Source organism: Penicillium diatomitis, assembly GCF_028827545.1.
Source record: "Penicillium diatomitis strain IBT 30728 chromosome Unknown utg000015l_segment0_segment0, whole genome shotgun sequence".
NCBI classification, from domain to species: domain Eukaryota; kingdom Fungi; phylum Ascomycota; class Eurotiomycetes; order Eurotiales; family Aspergillaceae; genus Penicillium; species Penicillium diatomitis.
Window position 1 is genome coordinate 662,321 of NW_026623187.1, and position 12,813 is coordinate 675,133.

Consider the following 12,813-nt stretch of genomic DNA (forward strand, 5'->3'; position numbering starts at 1 on the left):
AATAGTAGAACTTAGATAAAGGAAATCGATTAGCGAAGCCGACTATTATAAAAATTAGGTAATAGTATTAGCCTATATAAAGAATAGATAGGATTAGGCCCTTATAGCTTTATAGGGCCTTCTAATATTTACTAAATCTAGTAATTTATATCTATATTAAAGGAATCTCCCTCGATATAGTGACTTCTAGGATAAGATAAGTCTCTTACTTAAATACTTATTCTTAGTTTCTCCTTCTTCCTATAACTTATAATATACTTCTTCTCTTAGTACTCGAAATCTTCTTCTAGCTTTAATATAGATAAGTCTTTTACTATTTATATCTATTTAATACCGATAATAATCTCTCTTTAGTATTAATATATATTTCGGTAACTTATAGTATATCTTCTAATAGTATATCTATACTAATTCGATCTCTTAGGTAGAGCTAGCTCTAATCTAGTATACTAGCTAGTAGAATCACCTATGCCGTTGCTTATATGGTATTACTATTAGACTAAAAGGTCTATGCTAAACCATTCGATAGAATGGTTCGTCATACAACGGTATATATAGTCAGATGATCCCGTACCTATATCGCAGCGGTATGCCTCTGGGATCATACTAGTAATACTCTAAGTAGTATTATTCCTATTAACTCTAATATTCCTATATATCTATCCGATATCGAGGGGACTACTTATTATCTCTATAGTAGTAGTAATAGTAGTAGGGATAATAGTAGTAATAGTAATAGTAATAATAGCGATAATAGTAGTAATAGTAATAATAGTAATAATAGTAATAATAGTAATAATAATAATAATAGTAAAGGCGAGGATAAGATAGCTAAGGATTCTAAAGAGGAAGTAGATAATAATAAGATTCCTCTATCTAAGATATATAGATCCCTTTTACTTCCTATAATATTATATATCTACTAACTTTAGTATATAGATATAGGTCTTAATATATAGTTTAATCCCCTTTTATTTTTATTTAAGAAGAGTAATAATCTTACTATATACTAGCTTAAGTATATATATAATATTAATTAGGCCTATAGCCCGAAAGATTATAAGGATTTATTATATCTTCGATATATACTTATTTAATAAGTCGGTATTAAGATACTATCTAGTAAGTCCTATCTCTCTTATAGTAAGAAGAAGGATCTATTTAAGTCCTATTAGATCCTTATCTTCGATAGGAAGCCTTAGTTTAATAGGTCCTACGCGAATTATACTTAGGATAGAGATAGAGCTAAGTATTTATTCCGTAAAAGGAATAAAACTCTTTCTACTTAGATTACTATTCTCCTAAAAAAGAAGAATCCGAACTATCTAGCTATCTAGGTAGTAGAAACCGCGACTAAGCCTAAGCGTAAGGATATAGATAGCTAGTATTTATATATAGAAGAGCCTTCTAAGTATATAAAGATAGCTAATAGCTCGAGTAAGATCTCGAAAAAGTCTATCTTATAGCCTTTTAAGAACGCTTAGTTTAGCTTATCTCTTAATAATAAGAAGTTATATACTACTAATTATAATCACGGGCCTATAGCTATCTTAGGTATCCTAACCCTTCCCTTTTCGCGATAACTAGAGCTAGATAAGCTATAACCTTACTATATAGCTCTATTCGGTTATATAAGGACCCTTAGTCCTCTATATTTATATAGTTATATCTATAGCTATACTTAGAAGAACTATATCCTATCTATCCTCTAGATCTTATCTAGTAGTAAACCCTTATATTAGCTAAGCCTCTATACTTAACTACTTAAGAGTAAAAACTTACTTAGAACTATACTTACTAAGCTCTTAAGACTAAATAATCCCTAAAGATCTAGCTTAAATTACCGACTACTTATAGTACTAAGTAATCCTCTTCTTACTATACTAAAAATCTTAAAAATTATATAATAATATAAGAGAGGGCTTAAATCCTAAAAAACTCTACTCTACTATAGTTAGTATATAGGATATCCTTCTAGGAGAGATCTAATCTACTAGTAGTTAAGTAACCGGAAATAAAACTAGAAGAAAGATATCCGATTAGAAATAAAAGCTTCCTTATTTAAATAAACTATAATTCTTATTAACTTATAGAATACCGAAGTATATAATCCTCTCCCGATAGAATTCGATATATAGGAAAACTTATATAGGGCTTATACCCTATACTCTGAATCTCTCGCGCTACTCCCGGAACCTCCTTACTAGCTAATACCTAGTATACTATAACTAGTATTACTATTAACTAGTAATACTCTAATAATCTTACCGGCTAATATAGCTAAACCTCTTTAAGACTTTTACTAAAGTATCCTTAATCCTACTTCTTAGAAGAAGATTATCCGTCGAGCTATCTTCGACTAAATCGTAACTACTTAATATCTCCTAGGATAGATACTATAGATATATCTATCTTTAGCTAATTAAGATAGTACTAGTATATCCCGAGAATCTAGTATAGATACTACTATCCGAAAATAACTAGTTAAAATAGTCCTAAAAATTAAGGATTATACTAGTATAATTAGGAATAATAGAGCTAGAGAGTATCTATATAACTATAAATACTTCTTTACGGAAATAAGCTAACTCTCTAACTCGATCTTCTAGGACTTAACTAAGATTATATATATATCTAGAGCTCTAGTAGATAATATATAGAAAGTCTATTATATCTAGTCTAAATATATTAATCTAATATATAGTATATAATATATTACTACTTAGGCTAAGTTCCGAGAATAGATTAAACGTAAATTCTTAGAGTATATTAGCGCTAAATATAGACTTAACTAACTTATAATCTATAAGTAAAGCGGCCGGTAGGAATTTACTAAGTATATCTACGACTTATAGTAGCTTATAGCTAATTATAAATATAAATTCCCCGAAGACCTTATTATTTAATTCCTTCGCTAAGATACCTATACTAAACTCTAGAAAAAGTAGGCCGAGGACCTTAATAAGCCTATAATCTTATATAGTATTATCGATCGGTTTATCTAATATAAGTAAGATACTATAATTATAAATTATATTAACCGAAGGAACTAGGATACCGATAGTAATATCTATATAGATAGCCTTAATACTATAAATAGCGATATATATATCTACTATAACTATAGCTAAGTAGACTATCTTAGACTTATCTATAAATAAAAGTATAACCCCGGAAGCTTCTATAGCTATAGAGACAGATATAGATATAGAGGATAAGGAGATCGCGGTAACAATAGTAGCTATAATTAGAGCTAAGCGGATTAATCGAAGCCTAAGTCTAAGAAAAAGAATATAGATAACGATAATTCAAAAAACTAAGTTACTTAGATAAGATAAATATACTTATCCGATATATAATAGTAGTATTAGAGAGCTAGGACTAGCCCGATAATAATCTCTTAGATCTCTTATAGGCTAAGTAGACCGCTAATTATAATAGTACTCTTACTATCCTAGGGGATAGTCTATTAATATACTAAGCTTATATCGGTCCTCCGGTATAGAATATTAATATATAGATCCTACTAGATAGTAGTATCTTATATATATTTGTATTAAAATTAGTTTTAAAGAAGTATAGGAACTAGCTTCTTATAATATATAATAAATATATCTTATAAGTTAAGCTTCCTAATAGATAGAGTATATAGTCCGATACTTCTTACCGACTACTAATATATATTAGTAGTTAGTAGGAGTATATATAAGTATAGGCCTTAGAACTACTTAGATTCGATCTAATTCTTAGTAGAAATTTCCTTATAGCTAAGAATTCTTATATTAATTAGGTTACTTTAGTAATAACTATCTATAATTATACTAGTTTATACCGGATCGAAGCTATTAATCCTTCTTATAATAAAGAGCTTAAAGAAGCTAAACTTAATCTAATTAGCTACTACTAAGCTTAATAATATACTAGAAAAAAAGATTCTAAGAGCTTTCTATTAGCTCTCTAGTCTATCCGAGAGGAGCTAAATATAGTCTCTAAGTTTATATACCTAGATCCTAAGATATATAAAATTATTTAATAATTCCTAGATATTATATAAGATAAGCTTCCTAATACCTTTTCTCCTATATAAGCTATAAATTATATAATTAATACTAGAAATATAAAGCTAGTTAATATTAATATCTATACTCTTTCTTATAAGAAGCTATAGAAGTAGATAGCCTAAGTTAACCTACTTCTAAAGAAGGGACTTATATATCTATTCTTAAGTCTATAAGGATTTCCTATCCTATTTATTAAGAAAGTAAATAGAAAATAGTAGATATATATCGACTATTATATTTTAAATAATATTATAATAAAGAATAGATACCCTCTATCTCGGATTTAAGAGCTATTTAACTAGATCGGAGCTATACTATTCCTCTCGAAGATAGACTTAGTATCCGGATTCTAGTAAATATATATATATAAAGATTTAGTAGCTAAGATAGCCTTTAATACTATCTAGGATAAGTATAAATAGCTCGCGATACTATTTAGTCTCTATAATACTCTAGCTATATTCTAAATAGTCATAAACGAAGTCTTATATCTATTCTTAGATAAGTTTATTATTATATATCTTAATAATATACTTATCTTCTTAAAAATATAAGAGAAGTACTATAAGTATCTATACTTAGTACTAAAGATACTATAGAAATATAAATTAGTAGTCTAGCTAGATAAATATAAGCTTTCGATTAAGAAGCTAGAATTCTATAGATATATTATTAGTTATAGATATATATAATCTCTACCGGCTAAGATAGAAGTTATTTAGAACTAGCTAAAGCTATATAATATCTATAAGATCCGATAGTTTATAGGCTTAGCTACTTATTACCGACGTTTCCTCTAAGACTTCTTAGAAGTCTATATATCCTTATATAAGTTAATAAAGGAAAAGGACGAAGTCTTATAGAAATAGAAGTTCCGGCTAATTCGGTAGACTATTATATATAAGTCTATATTTATAAGAATTAAGGAGATATTAATAGAAGCTCTTATACTAATATAATCTAATTCTTCTAAGCCTTTTACTATTAAAACCGATACTTCGGAGTAGGCTATTAGTATAGTCTTATACTAGAAAGGCTTAGATAGGAAGCTTTATCCGGTTATATTCGATAGTTAGAAGCTAAGTATAACCGAACTAAACTATCTAGTCTATAAGAAGGAACTCTTAGCTATTAAGAAGGTCTTACGCTAGTAGTTATAGTATATCGAAAATAGTACTTAAACTACTATTATAACTGATTATATAAGCCTATAATACTTAACTATAATAGTTATATATAGTAAGCGATTAGCCCGCTAGATAGAAGAGTTCTAAGAATATAATCTAAAGATCTAATATTAGAAAGGATTAGAAGTAGTTATACCTAATATCCTTAGCCGTAGACCTAACTTTATTAGGAATAGTCCTATAAATATATCCGAGTCTAAACTAATCTAGGATACTACTCTTAATATTATAGAAGTAGATCTAATAATAGTTAGAGATATATTAGAGAGTAAATAGCTAGAAGTAACTATATACTTCCTAGAATTATAGGAGAAGCTAAGTAACTAGATACTTATAAAGATCGTCGAGAAGTATATACTAAACTTAAGTCTTTAGATATATCCTAATAATATAAATAAGTAATTACTTATATTTATATATAAAGATAGTCTAGTAGCTCTATACCTAAAGCCTATCTTTTATATAGATCTTATTAACCGGATATATATATAGTATAGCTACTTAGATTAGCTAGGGTTAAATAGAGTTATCTATCCGAGGATATAGTAGCTTTAGATATAAAAGGATATTAAGAAAGTAGTATATATATATCCTAATTATTAGATTTTATAAGATTCGAAGAAAAGTCTAGAGAGAGAGTTACTATAGTGTATAGTAATATATAATATCTAGCTATTCTAATATTAGGATATTAATCTAATTAGTATCTTATCTACTATATCTAATAGGAATCGGTAGATTATTACTATAATTAATTATATAACTAGCTAGCTAGTTATATAAATAGTACTAGAAATAATAGAAGAATCCTTAGGTTAGTTCTTATATAAATAAATCTTTATAAACTATAGCGCCCTCTTAGAATAATTATCGGATAATAGTTAGAACCTACTTTCGGGAGTAGTTAACTACTATCTAAAGCTTCTAAAGACTAGATATTAAACTATAATCCCTTATTATCCGTAGACGAATAGGAAAGTTAAGAACCTAAATAGTTTAATTAGATATATATTAATAAAATATCTTATAGATAAGCCTATAAAAGCTTAGGACTTATATCTAGTATAAGTAGTATTAGCTATAAGAATATAAGAATATATAGTTACTAATCTTAGTCTATTCTTCTTAGTATATAGTATATATCTATAATTACTAGGTAATAATCCTATATAAAGTATCTTAATAAATAGAGACTATCTCGGCGAGCTATAGGATCTAGGCGATATAAGAACGAAAGCTAATAAGCTTCTTCTTATATAAGTAATTAAGACTAACTAGATCCGTAATAGTAAGATTATAAAAATAGGCTTTAAGAAAGGAACCTAGGTCTTAGTATATAATAAATCGCTAAAGAAGTATAAAAGTAAGTAGTTTAGTATATTTAAGATACTTAGCTAATATCTACTTAGTATATATATACTAGCGAAGCTAAGTAGTTATATACTCTGCTACTTAATTAATAGATCTCGGCTTATCGAGGTAAAAGTCTAGGATCCTAAATAGCTATAGATATCCTAGATAGCGTAGAGTATCTTATATATAAAAGACCTATATCTATAACGGCCTAAGGAGATCCTATATATTCTTAAAGAGGATAAGAATCTTCTATCTTACTTAGAACTATCCTTATTTATATATAAGAAATAGAATAAGTTCTATAAGGATATCGCTTACTAGGAACTAGTAGAGGAGAGAATAAGTATAGTAATAAGAGCCTATCCTATAAAAGGTAATATATTATCTATACTATATTTAACTACTATTAAAAGAGACTTAAATGGGTATAGAAGAAAGTATATAAATCTATTTAAGATTAGGAGAAGCTATAGTCTTCTAGGTTAGAAGATATAGATCTAGAAATAGATAGTAAAGATATATAATAGAGAGATAGTAATATATAAAGCTATCTAGTCTATAAAAATAAGTCTAGGAATACTAATACTTAAGAAAAGATCCTATTTAAAGACCCTATAGCTATTATAATTCCTATAAAATAGTCCTAGTAACTATAAAGAAATATATATATACTAGTATCCTTATAAGAATTCCTCTAATAGATCCTTCTTACTCTTATCTATCTTTTTACTATTATTATTATTATTATTCTTATCGAATTTATCCTTAGTCTTAAGTATCTATATAAGGATATTATAGTTATTTTATATATAGATAATAATATTTTTAAGAATAGTATAAGCTTCTTTAGTATATAAGAAATTACTATTAGTAGTATATAATTTCTTATTATTAAAAGGCGAACTAAACTAAGTATTCTTAAAAGACTATAAGATAGACTTTTTCGAGATCTTACTTAAGCTATTAGCCGCCTTTATATACTTAGAAGATTCTTCTATATATAAATACTAGCTATTTATATCCTTATACTTAGGCTTAGTCGCGGTCTTAGCCGCCTAAATAGCTAGATAGTTTAGATTCTTCTTCTTTAGGAGTATAGTAATCTAAGTAGAAAGAGTTTTATTCCTTCTACGGAATAAATACTTAGCTCTGTCTCTATCCTAAGTATAATTTATATAGGATCTATTAAACTAAGACTTCCTATCAAAGATTAGGATCTAGTAGGACTTAAAAAGATCCTTCTTCTTACTATAAGAGAGATAAGACTTACTAGATAGTATCTTAATACTAACTTATTAAATAAATATATATCGAAGATATAATTAATCCTTATAATCTTTCGGGATATAGGCCTAGTCGATATTATATATATACTTAAGCTAGTATATAGCGAGATTATTACTCTTTTTAAAAGAAAGTAAAAGGAGATTAAACTATAAGTTAAGACCTATATCTATATACTAGAGTTAGTAGATATATAGTACTACGAGGGAGTAAGAGTGTTAGGGGGTCTGTATCGCAGGACAGAGAACCTGTTGGCTAGGCAGAGAGTCTAAGTCTATGGTTATGATTTTCAAAGACTGAATCTTGGGGTGTGGTAGACTTCACCAGTTCACACAATATATACATGGGGGTTCCGTGTACCGAGTCCCCACAGCCCCACACAGAGCCTTTGGGGTTGTTACCCTAAGGCGACGCGGGGTCGATTCGATCGTGAATCGTCCTAAGTCACCACGCATGAGTACGCCGTGACAAAGAGGGATCTATATATTATAGATAGAGGAATCTTATTATTATCTACTTCCTCTTCGGAATCCTTAGCTATCTTATCCTTACTATCGCTATTATTATTATTATTACTATTATTACTATTATTACTATTATCGCTATTACTACTATTATTACTACTATTACTATTACTATTACTACTATTATCCCTATTACTATTACTATTACTATAGAGATAATAAGTAGTTCTCTTAATATCGGATAGATATATAGGAATATCGGAGTTAATAGGAATAACGCTACTCGGAGTATTACTAGCCGGAATACTAGATTATAGCTAGCTCTACTTAAGAGATTAAGTTAGTATAGATATACCGTTAGAAGATATACTATAAGTTACTAAAGTATATATTAATACTAAAGAGAGGTTATTATCGGTATTAAACAGATATAAATAGCGAAGGACTTATCTATATTAAAGCTAGAAGAAGATTTTAAGTACTAAGAGGAGAAGTATATTATAAGTTATAGAAAGAAAGAGAAGCTAAGGATAAGTATTTAAGTAAGAGATTTATCTTATCCCGGGAGTTACTATATTAAGAGAGATTCCTTTAATATAGATATAAATTACCGGATTTAGTAAATATTAGGAGGCCCTATAAAACTATAAGAACCTAATCCTATCCGTTCTTTATATAGACTAATACTATCGTCTAATTTTTATAATAGTCGGCTTCGCCGATCGATTTCCTTTATCTAAGTTCTACCGTTCTTATAAGTATAGCGCTAATTAGTAGGAATTTAGGTTAGAAATTATAGGGATTATAGGAATTCTAACTCGGATATAGCTCTTTCGATAGGGAAACGCGAGTATAAGGATTTTCGTAGCGTGCTTCTTTATAAGAGATTCCCGACTACGAGGACGCGGTCGAATCTAGTAGAGGAGAATATAATTATAGGCCTATAGCTATCTTAGATATCCTAACCCTTTCCTTTTCGCGATAACTAGAGCTAGATAAGCTATAACCTTACTATATAGCTCTGTTCGATTATATAAGGACCCTTAGTCCTCTGTATATATATAGTATATAACCGCTCGGCTCTATTAGTATATATATACGAAGTAGATACTAGCTAAGTATCTTAAATAGGCTAAACTACTTACTTTCGTACTTCTATAGCGATTTATTATATACTAAGATCTAGGTTCCTTCTTTAGAGCCTATCTTTATAATCTTACTATTATAGATCTAGTTAGTCTTAATTACTTATATAAGAAGAAGCTTATTAGCTTTTATCCTTATATTACCTAGATCCTGTAGCTCGCTAAGATAGTCTCTACCTATTAAGATATTCTATATAGGATTATTATCTAGTAATTATAGATATATACTATATACTAGAAAGAATAGGCTAAGACTAGTAATTATATATTCTTATATCCTTATAGCTAATACTACTTAAACTAGATATAAGGCCTAAGCTTTTATAGGCTTACCTATAAGATATTTCGTTAGTATATATTATAGAGGGGAATACTTAAGGTAGTCTAATCTTACTAAATAGATCGAGTTATAGAGGAACTAAACTATAACTACTAGTATATATATCTAGAGATCTCCTAGCCCGACCGTATAATACCTATCTATAGGGTATTAAGAGGTAAAGAGGAAGATTAATTAGAGTATATTATTATAATATAAAGGAATTCGACTATAAAGACTATACTAAACTTCCTTAAAGACGTTTAATCTGATAGTTATATATTCTCTTCTATAGTTATCCTCTATATAATTATTAAGTTAATTAACTCTCTCTTATTATATCTAAATAGCCTCTCCTAATCGTAAGGCTACTATTAGATATATATATCTTAATAGACTATCTACTCTATATATATATAACCGGATTCCCTACTATATACTACCTTCCCTAGAAATTTACTATCTCTTAGTAAATTTTCTATATCCTTCGAGGATTTTACTAGCTTTTCTAAGAGTCCTATAAAGGTTTATTAGTCTATATAAACTATAGCGTTATTAATAGTCCTTTCTCTTTCTATAGAAAATAGGAATATATACTAAACTATATCTATTCTTCTTATACTATTATCTAGAAATACCGAAGATAGGCCTATCTTATCCGATCATACTACTCTTAAATTAATCGGTATATACGCTACTAGTCCCGACCGAATAGAATATCTAGCTTATTAATAATAGTAGACGAGTCCTATCTTTCGCGACCGATAAGAGTATCTCTGATTAGACTTAAATCTTATAGCCGAATCGATACAGAGAAGGGATATATAAGCCGACTACTATATTTCTAACTCTATTGTCCTAAAGGAGTCTTCTTTAGTAATAAAAAATCGTGATAGTATACCGAAAGTTTAGACTAAGTACTAGATTTAGGACTATCTAAGATCTTATAATTATCTCTAATTCTAATAAACTATTAAGATCTAGAGGGTAGATAGGATATAGTTCTTCTAAGTATAGCTACGGACGTAACTATATATATATAGAGGACTAAGGGTCCTTACGTAACCGAACGGAGCTGTATAGTAAGGTTATAGCTTATCTAGCTCTGGTTATCGCGAAAAGGAAGGGTTAGGATACCTAAGGTAGCTATAGGCCCGTGATTATATCCTCCCCTACTAGATTCGACCGCGCTCTTATAGTCGGGAATCTCTTATAAAGAAACGCGCTACGAAAATCCTTATACTCGCGCTTTCCTATCGAAAGAGCTATATCTAAGTTAGAATTCCTATAATTCCTATAATTTCTAACCCGAATCCCCGCTAATTAGCGCTATACTTATAAGAATAGTAGAACTTAGATAAAGGAAATCGATCGGCGAAGCCGACTATTATAAAAATTAGGCGATAGTATTAGTCTATATAAAGAACGGATAGGATTAGGCCCTCGTAGCTTTACGGGGCTTCCTAGTATTTACTAAATCCGGTAATTTATATCTATATTAAAGAAATCTTCCTCGATATAGTAACTCCCGGGATAAGGTAAGTCTCTTACTTAAATACTTATTCTTAACTTCTCTTCCTTCCTATAACTTATAATATACTTCTTCTTCTAGTACTCGAAATCTTCTTCTAGCTTTAATATAGATAAATCCTTCGCTATTTATATCTATTCGATACTAATAATAACCTCTCTTTAGTATTAATACGCGCTTTAGTAACTCGTAGTATATCTTCCGATAATATACCTATACTAACTTAATCTCTCGAGTAGAGCTAGCTATAATCTAGTATTCTAGCTAGTAACGCTCTAAGTAGTACTATTTCTATCGACTCCGATATTCCTATATATCTATCCGACGTCGAGGGGACTACTTATTATCTCTATAGTAGCGGTAATAGTAATAGGGATAATAGTAGTAATAGTAATAGTAATAGTAGTAATAATAGTAGTAATAGCGATAATAATAATAATAGTAATAATAATAATAATAGCGATAGTAAGGGTAAGATAGCTAAGGATTCCGAAGGAGAAGTAGATAATAATAAGATTCCTCTGTCTATAATATATAGATTCCCTTCGCTTCCTCGTAGTATTATATATCTACTAACTCTAGTATATAGATATAGATCTTAACTTATAGTTTAATCCTCTTTTACTTTCTTTTAAGAAGAATAATAATCTCGCTATATACTAGCTTAAGTATATATACGATATCGACTAGGCCTATAGCCTAAAAGATTATAAGAATTAATTATATCTTCGATATATATTTATTTAATAAGTCGGTATTAAGGTACTATCCGGTAAGTCTTACCTCTCTTATAGTAAGAAGAAGGATCTATTTAAGTCCTACCGGATCCTAATCTTCGATAGGAAATCTTAGTTTAATAGGTCCTACGTAAATTATACTTAGGGCAGAGGCGGAGCTAAGTATTTGTTCTATAGAAGGAATAAAACTCTTTCTACTTAGATTACTATATTCCTAAAAAAGGAGAATCCGAACTATCTAGCTATTCGGGCGGCGGAGACTATAACTAAGTCTAAGCGTAAGGATACAGATAGCTAGTATTCGCGTATAGAAGAATCTTCTAAGCGTATAAAGATAGCTAATAGCTTAAGTAAGATCTCGAAAAAGTCTATCTTATAGCCTTTTAAGAATACTTAGTTTAGTTTATCTCTTAATAATAAGAAATTATATACTACCGATAGCGATTTCTTATATACTAAAGAAGCTTATACTATCCTTAAGGATATTATCGCCTATATATAAAGTAACCGTAATATCCTTATATAGATACTTAAGACTAAGGATAAATTCGATAAGGATAATAATAATAATAGTAATAAGAAGGCGGATAAGAGCGAGAAGGATCTATTAGAGGAATTCTTATAAGGATACTAGTATATATATATTTCTTTATAGTTACTAGGACTATTTTATAGGAATTATAATAGTTATAGGGCCTTTAAATAGGGTCTTTTCTTAAGCGTCGGTAT